The sequence below is a fragment of the Peromyscus maniculatus genome, chromosome 5, assembly GCF_049852395.1.
Source record: "Peromyscus maniculatus bairdii isolate BWxNUB_F1_BW_parent chromosome 5, HU_Pman_BW_mat_3.1, whole genome shotgun sequence".
NCBI classification, from domain to species: domain Eukaryota; kingdom Metazoa; phylum Chordata; class Mammalia; order Rodentia; family Cricetidae; genus Peromyscus; species Peromyscus maniculatus.
The window spans coordinates 30137312-30150865 of NC_134856.1; the positions used below are offsets into that span (position 1 = coordinate 30137312).

The window sequence follows — 13554 nt, forward strand, 5'->3', positions numbered from 1 at the left end:
GAAAATGAGAGATTTGCTTAGAGAAAGCAAAAGCATACCTCAAAGTTTGAAACACCTTTCCATGCTAGTGATAGAATCCACATGAACGAAACAGAGCTTACAACCAAAACTGGGCATTGATGAGACCATGTTTTAGATGACATTGAGATCTAAGGTGTAGGGCTGAGTGGAGAGACAGACCTGTAGCCATCAAACAGGTCATTCAAAAATATTCTTGACCTGGTATGTTTACTTGCTAAGACTCTTAAAGCCAAAGCATCGTGAATTGGGCAACTTAGTCCAAAAAAGAATCCTCACGTCTTGAAGGACAGAGACTCCTGAGAACAAGGTGCTGCCCTGGTCCCTCCTGGCCAAGCAAGTTGTCACTGCATGCTTGTTACCTGGCTTTGGTGCTTTCCAGGCAACCTGCAGCATCCTCAGCTTCTGGGTCAGTACTCTCATGATCACGTGGCATCTCCTGTATGGATATCTAGCTCTTAATTTTTTCCTTTTAATCAAAGCATCCATTGTAATGGATTAGTGGCTCATTAGACTTCACTGCGACTTCAACTTAACTAATTACACCAGCAGCAAACCTGTTTCCGAATAAGGTCACATTCTGAGGCACTAGGGTTAGTCATCCAAATATGACGGGTTTATATGATAATCCTGCCCTTGTAACAGACAGAGCAGTTCTGATTCTTTCCTACTGGGGCTGCATGAAATTGAGTGTACGCCAACAATTCAGTATCTATGAGACAAGTGAATTTGCAGAGTGTTGGATCTCAGAGAAACCCTCCAACCAATGTTTAACTGAATAGAAGTGTTTAGTGGCGAAGACTAGAGAAAAATTGGTGGCTATGTGCATAGATAGGGCAATATCTCAGAACCCCAGGAGAGGTTTTGCACACAGAGAAACCACTGTTTAGCCTGGATACAATAGCAGCCACTTAACCATCTCCCGAAAGCACCAGCTCCTCTCTGGTATCTCAGTGGTTCAGTTGATTAAACTGAGAAGGGATTTAAAGGAGGTATTTAGAACTGTTTGAATAGTCATCCTTTTTTAAGTGAGAATAACTCTGAAAGCCATCTCTACTTACTATGCAGTTATACTTCACAGAATATTCCAGTCAGTTCTCAAATCCTCTATTAAAAAACATTTTAGTTATACCTAAAATGCCATTAAAAACTCATCATAACCGGAAATGCTACTTCTGAACATTTACCCCAAGGAAACCATAAATGGAGAAAAACACACATAACGATGTTCAGCACACCACTGATAAGGGAAAGCACAGGGACATCAGTTGTGTGAGGACAGTACATGGCTGGCAAGTTATGGTATACCATGTATTCCATGTGGTTATGGGGCTTTGTTCTGTGACCTTTCTCTCCTCTCTCCTCAGTGGTAGGCATGGTTCGCCCTTTTCTTGACTCAGGAGACAGTGCTTCAGAGAGCCACAGGGAGATGTCATTTGAAGACAACCTGACTTCTTGATATCTTCTGGAAGCTTGTGTTTCTATCACTATGGGCTATCACTATGGGTGGGAAGGAAAGAGAAAAGCATGAATTTGAGAGCTGTGAAACGATGGTAGCATTCTTTAGATCTGCCAGAGTCCCAAGCAGGCAAGTGTAAGAATATGGCAGGCCAGAAGTGGCTATGTGATAGGTCTGTGCAGGGAGAGCCCTTGTTCTAGCTAAACTGACAGGATTTTGGTGCCAACACATATGGTGCCAGAAAATTAGAAGTTCATGATATCTTAGATTACTGCATAACAGTGGTGTGTTTTAGAGGGCAGTGAGGTCACAGTGTTACCTCCCATCCCCACCTCACACCCCAGTCTCTTTGCAAGGTGCTACAGTTGAGAATTTCAGTGTCTCTACCTAACCTGGCAGAGCAGGGTTTCTTATACATAGAAGACATGGAGGATAAATGTTTTCTGCATCCTAGTTTATGGATTAAGAATCATGTGGTTTTGGCCTTACATGTATTCTGCTGCTTAGTTTTATCATTCCTGAATTTTGCAAAACTTGTCTAATGAAGAATCCATAGCTCCCTGGTTGGTAAATTGGATTGTAGTAACGGGTCCACTCACAGTAGAAACATTAAGAAGAAACATTTTTTAAAAAAATATTCATTTTTACTTTTAGTTATGTGTATATGTGTGTATGTGCAGGCGAGTACAGGGGTCCATGGAGGACAGCAGAGGTCATCAGAGTTACAGGTGGTTGTGAATCGCCAGATGTGGGTACTAAGAACTGAACGCTGGTCTTCTGCAAAAGCAGTACAAGCTCTTAGTCAGTGAACCATCTCTCTAGTTCCAAGAAATGGAACTTTTTTTAAGGGTTTTATTTTGTTTCAAATATGTTTTAAAAATAAGATTTACTGCTGTTTAAATTTAAATATTTATCTGTTTTGTTAGGGCATATCATTTAGTATGAAAAGCTGGTTTTAATATTGGTTAAATATTTGAGTTTGACTATTGTTACTTTTTAATAAATTGAAGGAAAAAAATCAATGTTAAAAATGATCCTTTGGCCGGGCGGTGGTGGTGCACGCCTTTAATCCCAGCACTCGGGAGGCAGAGGCAGGCGGATCTCTCTGTGAGTTCAAGGCCAGCCTGGTCTAGAGAGCGAGATCCAGGAAAGGCACAAAGCTGAACAGAGAAACCCTGTCTTGAAAAACCAAAAAAAAAAAAAAAAAAAAAAAAAAAAAAAAAAAAAAAAAAGATCCTTTGGATGAGCAGATATACACAGTGAATTTCTAAAATTTGGCCAACATTTCAGGCAAAGCCAATAAGGATTCTGACTAACACTCCAATGCAATGATTTTAATATACAAATGAGAACTTACTTTCTGGTTTTGTTTTTGTGTTAGGGGAGAAGAAGGGAGAGCTAAGTTCTCACTGTAATTTTGGGAAAGTGGCATTACATGGTGATCAAGTCCTTACAAAGACAGAAACCTAAGTTCGTACCTTGGATTTCTCATTAGCTTTGCAATTTGATACCAAGTTTTCTAAAATTTACATACCTCACCTTCCCCCATCAGCGGCACTGAGATGATGAGTGGTCTTGATGCTATAGGTAAGGATGGAACTCTACACATAGCGTCCACAGGTCTGAAGTGGGAACAGCTCATGGCTCCTCTGTAACTCTCACAGGTCACACTCAGGAAGGCTTCCCTTCACAGTGCGAAATGCTATGACTACCATGAGACTTACAAAAGCCACCCCTACTTTAGAAATTCCAGCTTTTCCTATAATGCTAATGACATGTGAGCCTGTTAGTCTTCACTGGGCTGTAGTATCAATGCCTGACTACTGAAGGCAGAAAGGTGAAATGCCAGTGAAGCAGATCCAGTGTCTCACAAATTCCGACAACTGGTAGCCACACATGCAGTGAATTTCTAGTCAAAGAAATAGAAAATTTAAGAGCAAAACATGACTGATTCAATAAAATGCTATTATAAAAACAACATTTTTTTTTTTGAGAAAAATACCACAGTAGAGAAGATAGCATCCTTTCATGTGCTTTGCTGGTGGGATAAAAGCTTTCTCATGATTTATCCAGGACTGGTCTAATCAACTGAAAATTAGGGATCAAAACTCACATGGTTTAAGGGGTTGTAGTTACAGTGCAGTAGGAAAGTCATCACAATAGGGTATGTCAGTCTAGTGTCTGACTGCAGTTAGGTCCGCTCTTATCTCACAGGGGCACCCGGCTCCAGCGGCAAACACCGAGGCCTCAAGCTAGGCACCCTCTGAAGGAGGCAGCTGCTGAAGACAGGGGAATCTACTGCAGCCGCCAATGCTAGAGCACCTGACCCCCTCTGTCCTAACCCAAGCACTAGAGATACCTTGATTTAAGAGAGAAGGGACCAGTTTAACTAAAGCAAAAACCAAGGAGCCAAACAAAGCATATCTCAGGGCCAACAACAGCAGCATGGGTGCCAGTTTGGAATCTGTGACATGAGTTCTCCAAACTGCCTACATTTTCAGTATCATTCCTTTTGAAGTATTTGAAATACTTGAAAATATTTTAGTTGAAAAAAAGTCATACAAAATACATACAGACACACACATAAATTTTAATACATCCATTTATATTTAGGAAGTAGCTAAAAATTAGCAAGTTACCAACAGCTATAACTGAGTTATTTCCAGCCCCACTTATTCACAATGAAGCCAGCAGAGTGGAGAGAGGACTTCTGTGTCTTCCATGCCCTGTGGTCACAGAATCATGATGGATTCTCACAGAAGCCCCTGCCACCCCCACTCACTTGTTGTGAACTGTTTTTAACATTGTCCTCAGTGGGGGGTTATTGCAGGGAGGTGGCAGGAAGGGGTACACGGAAGAGTGGGGCTGCTGAAGACAGTTATAGTGGCTACTTTTAGGTCAACTTGACAAAAAGTCACCTGAGAGAAGGGAACCTCAACTGAGAAAATACCTTCAGAAGGCAAGCCTGTAGGGAATCTTCTTGATCAGTGATTGATGAGGGAAGGCCCAGCCTATGGTGGGTGGTACTATCCCTGGTGGTCCTGGGTTCTATAAGAAAGAAGGCTGAGTAAGCCAGGGGCAGTAAGTCAGTAAGCAGCCCCCTCCATGGCCTCTGCCTCAGCTCCTGCCTCCAGGATCCTCCCCATTTGAGTTCTTGTGCTGACTTCCTTTGGACAAGGAACTATGATGAGGAAGTGTAAGACAAATAAACCCTTTCTCCCCCAAGCTTCTTTGGCCATAGTGTTTCATCACAGTGATAGTGACCCCAACCAAGACAACAGTCTTGACCCTGGTCAAATGAAGGGCCGCAGGGATGCTGGGTGACAGCTGGTTCCACATGACAGACTGAGAATTTTGGTGGAGAGTCGTTGTTGCCTGCCCTGACCTTAGAGCTCAGGGTACCGAGAGGTGCTTAGGGGCTCTGGTGGCTTTGCTAGACTGCACAATAGTTCAGATCAGTACCCTAATTAACACAGTGCAGGCACACAGAGCGGTCACAGCTGTCACAGGAAAAAGTCAGTGACAGTCATTGCATTTCAGAATGATATCAGTTTATTTCAACAAATACTTGCAAGGTCCTAGGACATTACAAACACTTGATAAGAAATACTCTGAGAACTGTCCTTTTATTTTACATGTGGCACTCTGTGGTGCCTTACAACATGGAAGCCCACCTGTGTGCATTTGCCCTAACGTGTGAAGCTCTCCAGCTATCCAGAAAATTGGAGTTGACTACTCAGACTCCCTAACGGTGGGCATGTGGAAATGTGAATGTAGAGAGGAAACACTTGGCTGTTTTTGTTGAAGGATTGTAACTGTGATGAATTGTCAACAAATGTTTCTCCACTGAGCAGTAACTGTATGGACTGGACTTCAGTACTAGTGCCACCAGCACAGGCAACACATGCTGTTGGAGGCTGGAGGAGCTAAGGGACCTTCCTAGCATCCAGGAAGGCAGCTGTTAACCTTCATCCAGAGTGCCCAAAGGAGTGCAGCAACATGGGTACGAGGGCTTTGACCCGCTGAGCCTGAGAGCTAGCATCGGTTAGGAAATGATGCTGCTAGGGTGGAGCCCGAGTAACGAGAAGCTCAGGCTCCTCTGTCACTAAAGGGAAAGAAACAGATGTCCTGGTTCTTTGCTGTGTTAGGCTATGCTTGCACAGCTCTCGTAGGCATTTTCTGAAACTAGAAGCAACAATAAGCTATTAAAAACTTTAGGCTGGGTAGGGGGCTTTTTCCACGCAGTATTTCTACGTGCTCATTGGCTAACATAAACTTTGTTCTTTCATTAATACATTTTAACAGGAAAGGTTGAAATTTCAAATCATCTGAATATTAAAATGAGGGAAACCTGCCTTTCTTAATGTCATTTTAAACAACTCCCAAGCTTTTATCAGACCAAACAATAAAGATCTCCAAGCACACCCCAGCGTGACCGGCCAGCATGAGTCCAACAGCAGAAGAGGAGGAACCAGAGTCACAGCCAGGGTGGTGAGAGGAGGAGAAAGGTCTAGGAGTCACTTCCCAATGTCCCAGCTACCTCAAAGTGCTGTCTAGACAGAGGCTGCCCTCCTCCAAGCGTGGAGACCTCTCTGTTGGGGCTCTGTGCACACACACACTGTGAGAGGCACCAAGGGGCACAGAGCAGGTCAGCCCTGCGATACACCTGTGTTTCCTTTCTGATGCGGCTTGGCTTGCTGATCCATAAGAAGCCCCGGAGAAGCTAAGCTGAGCTTTCTCCTAATCCTTCCCCACAGCTCTGAACCTGCTGTGGGGATTTTTTCTTTAAACAGCTATTAGCAGTGACTAAAACTTCTAATCCTCCGTTTTGCCTTTATTAACACATACAATTATCACGCTCATGCATTAGGGCACCGTGAAAAAACTATCTTCCTTCTACACTCACCCTTCTCAAAACAATGCTGCGATTGTTACAGAATACCAATTCAGTCATTTTGTCTGTATTTTCCTGGAAATTACTTTAGCTATCAGGGTAACTGGCATCTATTACAGGGTGTGAGAAACTTCAAAGTACCTGGAATGGATCCATTACTAAGGCAACTACTTAGATTAGAAAATAAGCTTTCTTTAGTTCATTAAAGACAAGGGCAAATTTTCAGCTCATTTCTGGAAAGAAAAATAGAATCTGTTTTGAAGATTAATATAGTAGTTGTATACAGAATGGGAGTCACATGACATGGGTAATTATTAAATCAAGTATGGCACCTTTGCCCCAAACTTAGGAAAGACAACCACCTAACTGGCCTGAATGCTGAACCCACAGGACAAAGGAAGACACACACTCATCCAAGACTCCTGAGACTCTGGGCACACACATAGGGCCTATCACATGTAGCTTCTGAGCAACCCCCTTTGGGTCCATCCCTTCACCCTCCTAAATCTTGTGATCTTTTCTCAAATTCAATTATTCAAGCTCTCTCATTTCTATGCCACTGAAAGAAAAAAAACCTATGAATCAGGAAGCAATTTTAGCCGTTACTTGGTTGGGCCGCAGCTCTGGTTCTCTGCATCCCATTGGTTAAGGATGAAGAAAAGAGGGCGGGGTTAATTCTACCTACTGAGCTACACCAGAAAAGAGGTTAGCACAGAGGTTGCCTTGCTCACAGGATTCCCACCTAGGCTGGCGTGTCTCTGCACCCTGGGCTTTTACAAGGCTAATTCATTTTAACCCTCAGTATTTGGGGTGGGGATGGATGGTCTGAAGCCCAAATTTCTTATCCATAGTATTTATTCAAAATTCCAATCTAAGCTCTAACAAGCATAAAGGTTCCTAAAAATGAGAAATTAAATATCCACTAATAAAGAGAAATGAGAAAAATTACAAGATTAGGTAACAGAAGTCGCTCAGTGATACAGACCCATGCACACAACTATAACCCCCCAAAACTATAATAAAATCTATTTGTATTTTAAAAATTCCCAAGCATGTCCAAACTTTGTCTGTGGCCATATGTGGCTAAGTACAGTTATGAATGCAGCCCAACACAAAATCGTAAACTTAATTAAAACAGTATGGTAATTTTCAATGATTTCTCAAATAACTTGATTGCATGGTTATTGAGCATAGATTTGAGGATGGGACTGTAATGTGGCTCTACGGGTAAGGGAGCCCACCTGGGACCCGCTTGATGGAAGGGTATGGGAGATGACTCTATCCGATTTGTCCTCTGAGCTGTGATGCACGTGTGCTCACACACAGACCCTCACTCGAATACAATTCCTAAGATTTGTAGAATACAGCACCATGTCACAGTTTGCCTAGGATGGACACACCTGGAAGCTATTTCCATTTTGAGGGTTAAATTATGGATGTTCAACAAGAAGACTGCTTCAGCTCAGGGACCTCATCACACTACTGTTTGGTGAGCTTCTGGGATTATGAAGGAATTAAGTGGCTGACAATTCCTGGTACAGCTTTAAATTAATTACCAAATGCCACTATGGCAGCAGCTGTGTCTGGAGAAGGAACCTACTCACGTTTTATTCAAAATGTCACAAAGATCAGGTCTAAAGTTTTGATTCTTTTCTTTACATTTGGCTTTATTCCAAACAAGAAAACAAACAAACAAGAAAACAAACAAACCAAAAGGCTTCCACTGGATTTCTCTCTTCAGCACAAATGGAGGGTGGTGGCGCAGCATGGGCTTAGCCTGTGCAGGGCTCTGGGGTCAAGTGCCAGCATAAAAAGGAACAAACAAATAAAAAGAAAACAAATATCTATTTGCAGGTTTATATTTTCAGAAATATTAATAGTGTTGGGAGAAATTTGCTCAAAATACTTCCATGAAAAATGATCTTACATAACATTTTATAATAAAAAGGTTTATAAATGTTACTGAAAATACTCTAATGTATTCTTTATACAGTTTACCTAAAATGTTAGAATTCTATTTAACATAATGAAATCCCAGAATTACAAGTAACAGCAAGGCCACTAACTGCTGAAATGTAAACAGCCCAGAGGTAGGATGGTTGGCACAAGCCGGAACTGCACAGTCAGACATTAGGACTGCTGTGCACACTGCATGGAGAGCCAGTCACTCAACCTCTCCAGTGAGTAAATGAGACGACATACCTCAGTCACTTGGCCTGGCTCTCGGTACCTCATCCGCATTGGATGACGGCTAGCAGCTGTGCGCACGCTCTGGAACTCAGCCCACACAGGCAGGGATTAGAGGCCACATCTGTCCACCTCTGTTGCCCAGCTTCCCTGTTTTCAGGGCGAGGTCAACACCATTGCTATTGCTCAATATGCTTATTATTATTAAGAGATTTTTAGGAGTTTTAAAAACTAGATGAGTACATGAATAGGACTGGAACAGCAGCCACGGTCGAGACTGGCGTCTGCGGGATTTGAATGTACCGGAGTGCAGAAAAGCTATGAACCTAGGAGCTACCTACCCTGTTCTTTCTAGTGTTGCTTCCGGGCCACATGGGATCCCACTGACTAAATCAGAACCAAAGACAGAGGCTGAGAAAACATGCTATTTCTAAAGCACGCACCAATGAAGGATCCCTTTTGATTTTAATTGTTCTTTCCCAGGCTTTTAAACTTTACATCCAATGGAATAATCTCAATTTGCTATGCTTTGTTCTTGTCTTTCAAATACTGTAACTGGCTAGATTCCAGATAGACTACTTATCCTCAAATGCCTCCTAGTGAGGCCTGCCAGATTCTGCGGCTCAGAAGTAATTTAAAAGTAGAAATGTGTAGCAAATGAGACCTAATGGAAAACACTGGATGCTTCATGCTCTAAGGTCACTTCTTTGACTTTCTGGGAGAAATGGACAATGCACATGTGCCCACTTATCTAAACACACACAGAGACCCTACACACAAGACAGAAAAGGATAAACCAAATCTCCACGTGTCTCCTCTCATTTGTTGTACACAACAATTGGCAAGGATAAATATTTTAATATATGTGTACACTCAGGCACGTGTGCACACACACACAGACACACACACACACAGAGACACAGACACACACACACAGACACACACACACAGAGACACAGACACACACACAGACACACACACAGACACACACACACACACACATAGACACACACACAGACACACACACAGACACAGACACACACACAGACACACACACAGACACAGACACACACACAGACACACACACAGAGACACACACACAGACACACACACACAGACACATACACACAGAGACACAGACACACACACACACAGACACACACACACAGACAGACACACACACACAGACACACACACTTTTGTGTTTTTCAAAAGAAAATAAAACTTATGATGTAGTTCAATGACCAACTAAGTTCAACAAGTTAAGATCTAGTATTAAAATGAAATTAGCAAATCTATTTTTATGGGGTTAAGGGTGGGATGGTGCTTAGTTTTAACTGTTTGACCTTCTTTCATAAATAAGATTTAATTTTTAAATATAACTAAACAACTTTTGAATAATAAATAAGTTGTTCAAAATAAGAAAAAGTCAGGTAGAGAGAGAGCGTTCCATCTTCAATGCTCAATGATACCTAGGTGTCCCAGAGGTGACTCCTGTACGGATAAGGATGAATGCAACTGTGGATCTCAACCCTCTCCTCCTCATGGGTATGTTCAATGCTTTCAAAGCCCGGGTGCCTTGGTACATAGTGTACATATAACAAAGCAGGATGAGTCCAGGTCTCTCTTCCCAGAGCTGAGAATCCAGAGAGCGAAGACTAAACACAAGGACTCACAAACATGACTAAACTATGGGATGATATGTGGAGAGAGATAGAGACCAAGGCCAGTGAGACATTTCTCTATCAAAACCATCTAAGGAACATGAACTCAGTTACACAAGAGGACAAAGCAGGATGCTCCAGAATGCTCCAGGCAGGGAAAAATGTGAGTACAGCAACAGAAAGCCAGGGAGAAAGTAGGGTGAAGTCTACGGAAGAAGGCAGAGAAGTGACCTCCAAGGACACAATAAAGCATTGGTGGCATTTAGCCTAAGGGTAATGGCAACTACTGAAAGACATTAAGCTGTGAGATTATTAGAACCAGGCAGGAACTACAGACAGCATCATTCCTGGCAAGAGGAACACAGGTCGGCTAGATGGGAGGATCAAGAGAGAAAAGATGTTGACATGGTTTACTGAACTAGCAACGGTGGTGGACAGTGTCCTGAGCCAAAGGCTACCAGCTTGAAACATGGGATATGACTGGTTTTGTGGATGAGGGAGAACTCAGTGTCAAAGAAATTGGATTCTGGAGCGGACAATGTGGTCTATGAAGGTGTTTTCAAAGGCCGTGAAGACCCGGAGGCACTGGGCCTACTTTTGATGAGCCAAGACTGAGTAGTCTTCCATGTAACTGGATTATGTGTCTAGAATCTGGAAAGTTACAAGCTAAAGCCTGGGTCTGGTCATTTTTGAGCATTCAGATCTATAGAATCCAACATGATAGTCATAAAACGGGTGCCTGGGATATGGTTTATTTAAAGTGAGATGTGCTACATAAAAGACAATTGCTAAATTTCAGGGCAGGAGAGATATCTCACCAGTAATAACACTGGCTTCTTTGCAGAGGACCCAAGTTCAGTCCCCACCAACCACACCAGGAGGCTTCTAACAGTCTGTAACTCCAATCCCTGGGGCTCTGACGTGCTCTTCTGGCCACCCTGGGCACCTGTATGCATGTGGTGCAGCTATAAACAAGAAGGCATAAGTGCACTTAAATAAAAATAAAATTTAAAAATGTTAATGCTAAATTCCAAAGATGGAAGGAAAATGAATGTAAGCTGTTCGTTGTTTTTATACTGATGGTATTCTCAAAAGATACTTTGATAGATCAAGCAGAGACCACCAAGAAAACTCACTTCTCCTATTCATTGGTTAATTTTGTACTGTGGCCCCTATGGAATGTACAGACAGTCCTAAGTTCACATTGTGCCTCACACTGTATTTGTGCTGGCGACAGTGACACAGAGTGACAGAGTACAGACCAGTGAAGAGTGCAGCGAGTTTGATCCCCAACAAGACCGCAGGTTCAGCAACGCAGCAGGTGTGATGAGGTGCTGCAAGCATCACAGTAGAGGATGACGTGTGCTCGGCCGGGGACATGAGCTACACCAGAAGACAAGCCAAGTACTGGCTCTCGACAGCCTGGCAGAGTGAAAGACATCAAGTTCTGATGGGAAATCAAGGAAGAAAAAGATAGCAAAGGATTTTAAGCTAGAACACAGAAGGAAAATCAAATTGTATTTGTATGACTGTGATGGAGTGCTTCGGTATCTGAGTAGTTAGTGATTGGCAGTTCTAAGTCTCGTAAGCCTCTGCTGCAGTGGTGGCTGTTACTGTGGAATAGGAAAGGTGATTCTCTCCTTGCGCCATGGGGCGGGGGCAAGGCAACCACACAGTAGGATAGCCTGGGCTACACAGACTCCAAGTACCTTCATCAGGATTATATATTCTGAGTACCAGCGACCTCTCCTTTACATCACTCCCAACCCGGTCCCTGTAAGGAGACAAAGTGGAGTGGTGATTGGCACCCTCTCCCTCTCTCTACTCCCTCAGGAGAATTTCCAACAGAATTGAGCATGGAAGCCACATCTTAGCACTCAAGGCACACTCTGTCTGAATAAGCCTACCTCACTGTTAGGTCTAGAGTACAGTCCCCAGGAGCCAGCAATGCCACAACCCTTACATTACAACATGCCCTGTACCCCAATAGCAGCACCTTCATGAGGGCAATTTACACCATGTGATTCATGTCCAGTCTACTTGAACACCCCAATAAGGCAAGGATTATATCTGTTTTAACATCCCCAACATCCAGAAAAATACTAGGAGTATAGCGGCACTCAGAAAATATCAACTGCATGAAAATAAACTTCCTAAATGCTGGAAATGTATACAAGCATATACCCCAACTTTTCTTTTTAAAAATCAAAGAGATAGCTCACATTCTCAGTCTTCTTGTATAGTCTCAAATAAATATAATTAGATCTTCCCAGGGTCACCATTTTGAACCCTAATTTTGTGCTTTGTAGTAAACGCAGATACGCCACAGTGGAGCTAATGAGGTTAACTGGCTCTGTCGTCTGGAAAGCAGAGCTCCTTAATTGCTGTGCTAAGTGTCTGTGTCTACTTGTAAAGATTTGAACATCCCTCCTACTGCTTGCAGTATGTTTGGCCTCATGATGAATTTGATGTCTCTAATATACATAACCCAAGGAAGCGGACGCGTGCTTACTGGCTGCAGCAGAAGGTACATTTGCCTTGTCTATTTTAACTCCTGAGAAGATGTTCCACCCTTCTCTCTGAGTTTTCCACTACTTACAAACCTTAAGGTTAACTTAAATGCTATTCTATTTTTGCTGCCAAGTATTATTACCAAGCACAGAAAACATATCCAGAAAGAAAAGAGGATCACTATGTATGTACTACATTAATTTACTTGTGTGTTACAGAGAGGCGGAAACAACTTCAAAACATCTAGAGAGAATCTGCTGTCACTTGTGACTGGGAGGGATGAAATCGTGGCTTCAACTGTGTCCCTTCTTGGTGCTCAGAATCCCAATATGCACTATACTAAACAAGCCTTCCCCTTTCCGGGGGACAATCTGTTTCACCAGCTCCCCTTTCATTTTCTTCCACTGTGTGTGTGAGAAGAGGCACCTGGCCATAGATGTGCTCACGGCTCAGCCTATTGGAAATGCTATCAAGGTCAGCTAGAGGACCAGCTTTGAAGAACTCAGAGAGGGAAGGGCTTATGACAACTATCTGTCATCTTCTTCAGGGTCATCCCCATGAGAGAGGGCTCCACAGACAGGGCTCACAGATGCCCACAGAGACACTTCTCTGTCTGAGAATGAAGCAAACATTTTACGAGAACCATCTCCTCTTACAGAGGCTCTGTGCTGCTGGGGGAAAAAAAGATTTCATAACGGCCACTTTCCTTAGCGTTTATAACACATTTAATTTTTTGTTGTTGATTTTAATGTATGATAAGCAATATCCTAGTTAATTTCATGACTTCCATTTCCCACTAGACAATTTTTCATTATTTGCTA

General features: G+C 42.7%; 1 protein-coding gene across 11 annotated transcripts in view; it reads right to left on the bottom strand.

Moving 5' to 3' along the window:
* The window catches only part of Nr3c2 (nuclear receptor subfamily 3 group C member 2), a 331912-nt gene that overhangs the window by 223535 nt on the left and 94823 nt on the right, over positions 1 to 13554 (bottom strand). The gene's annotated exons all lie outside the window — the stretch shown is intronic.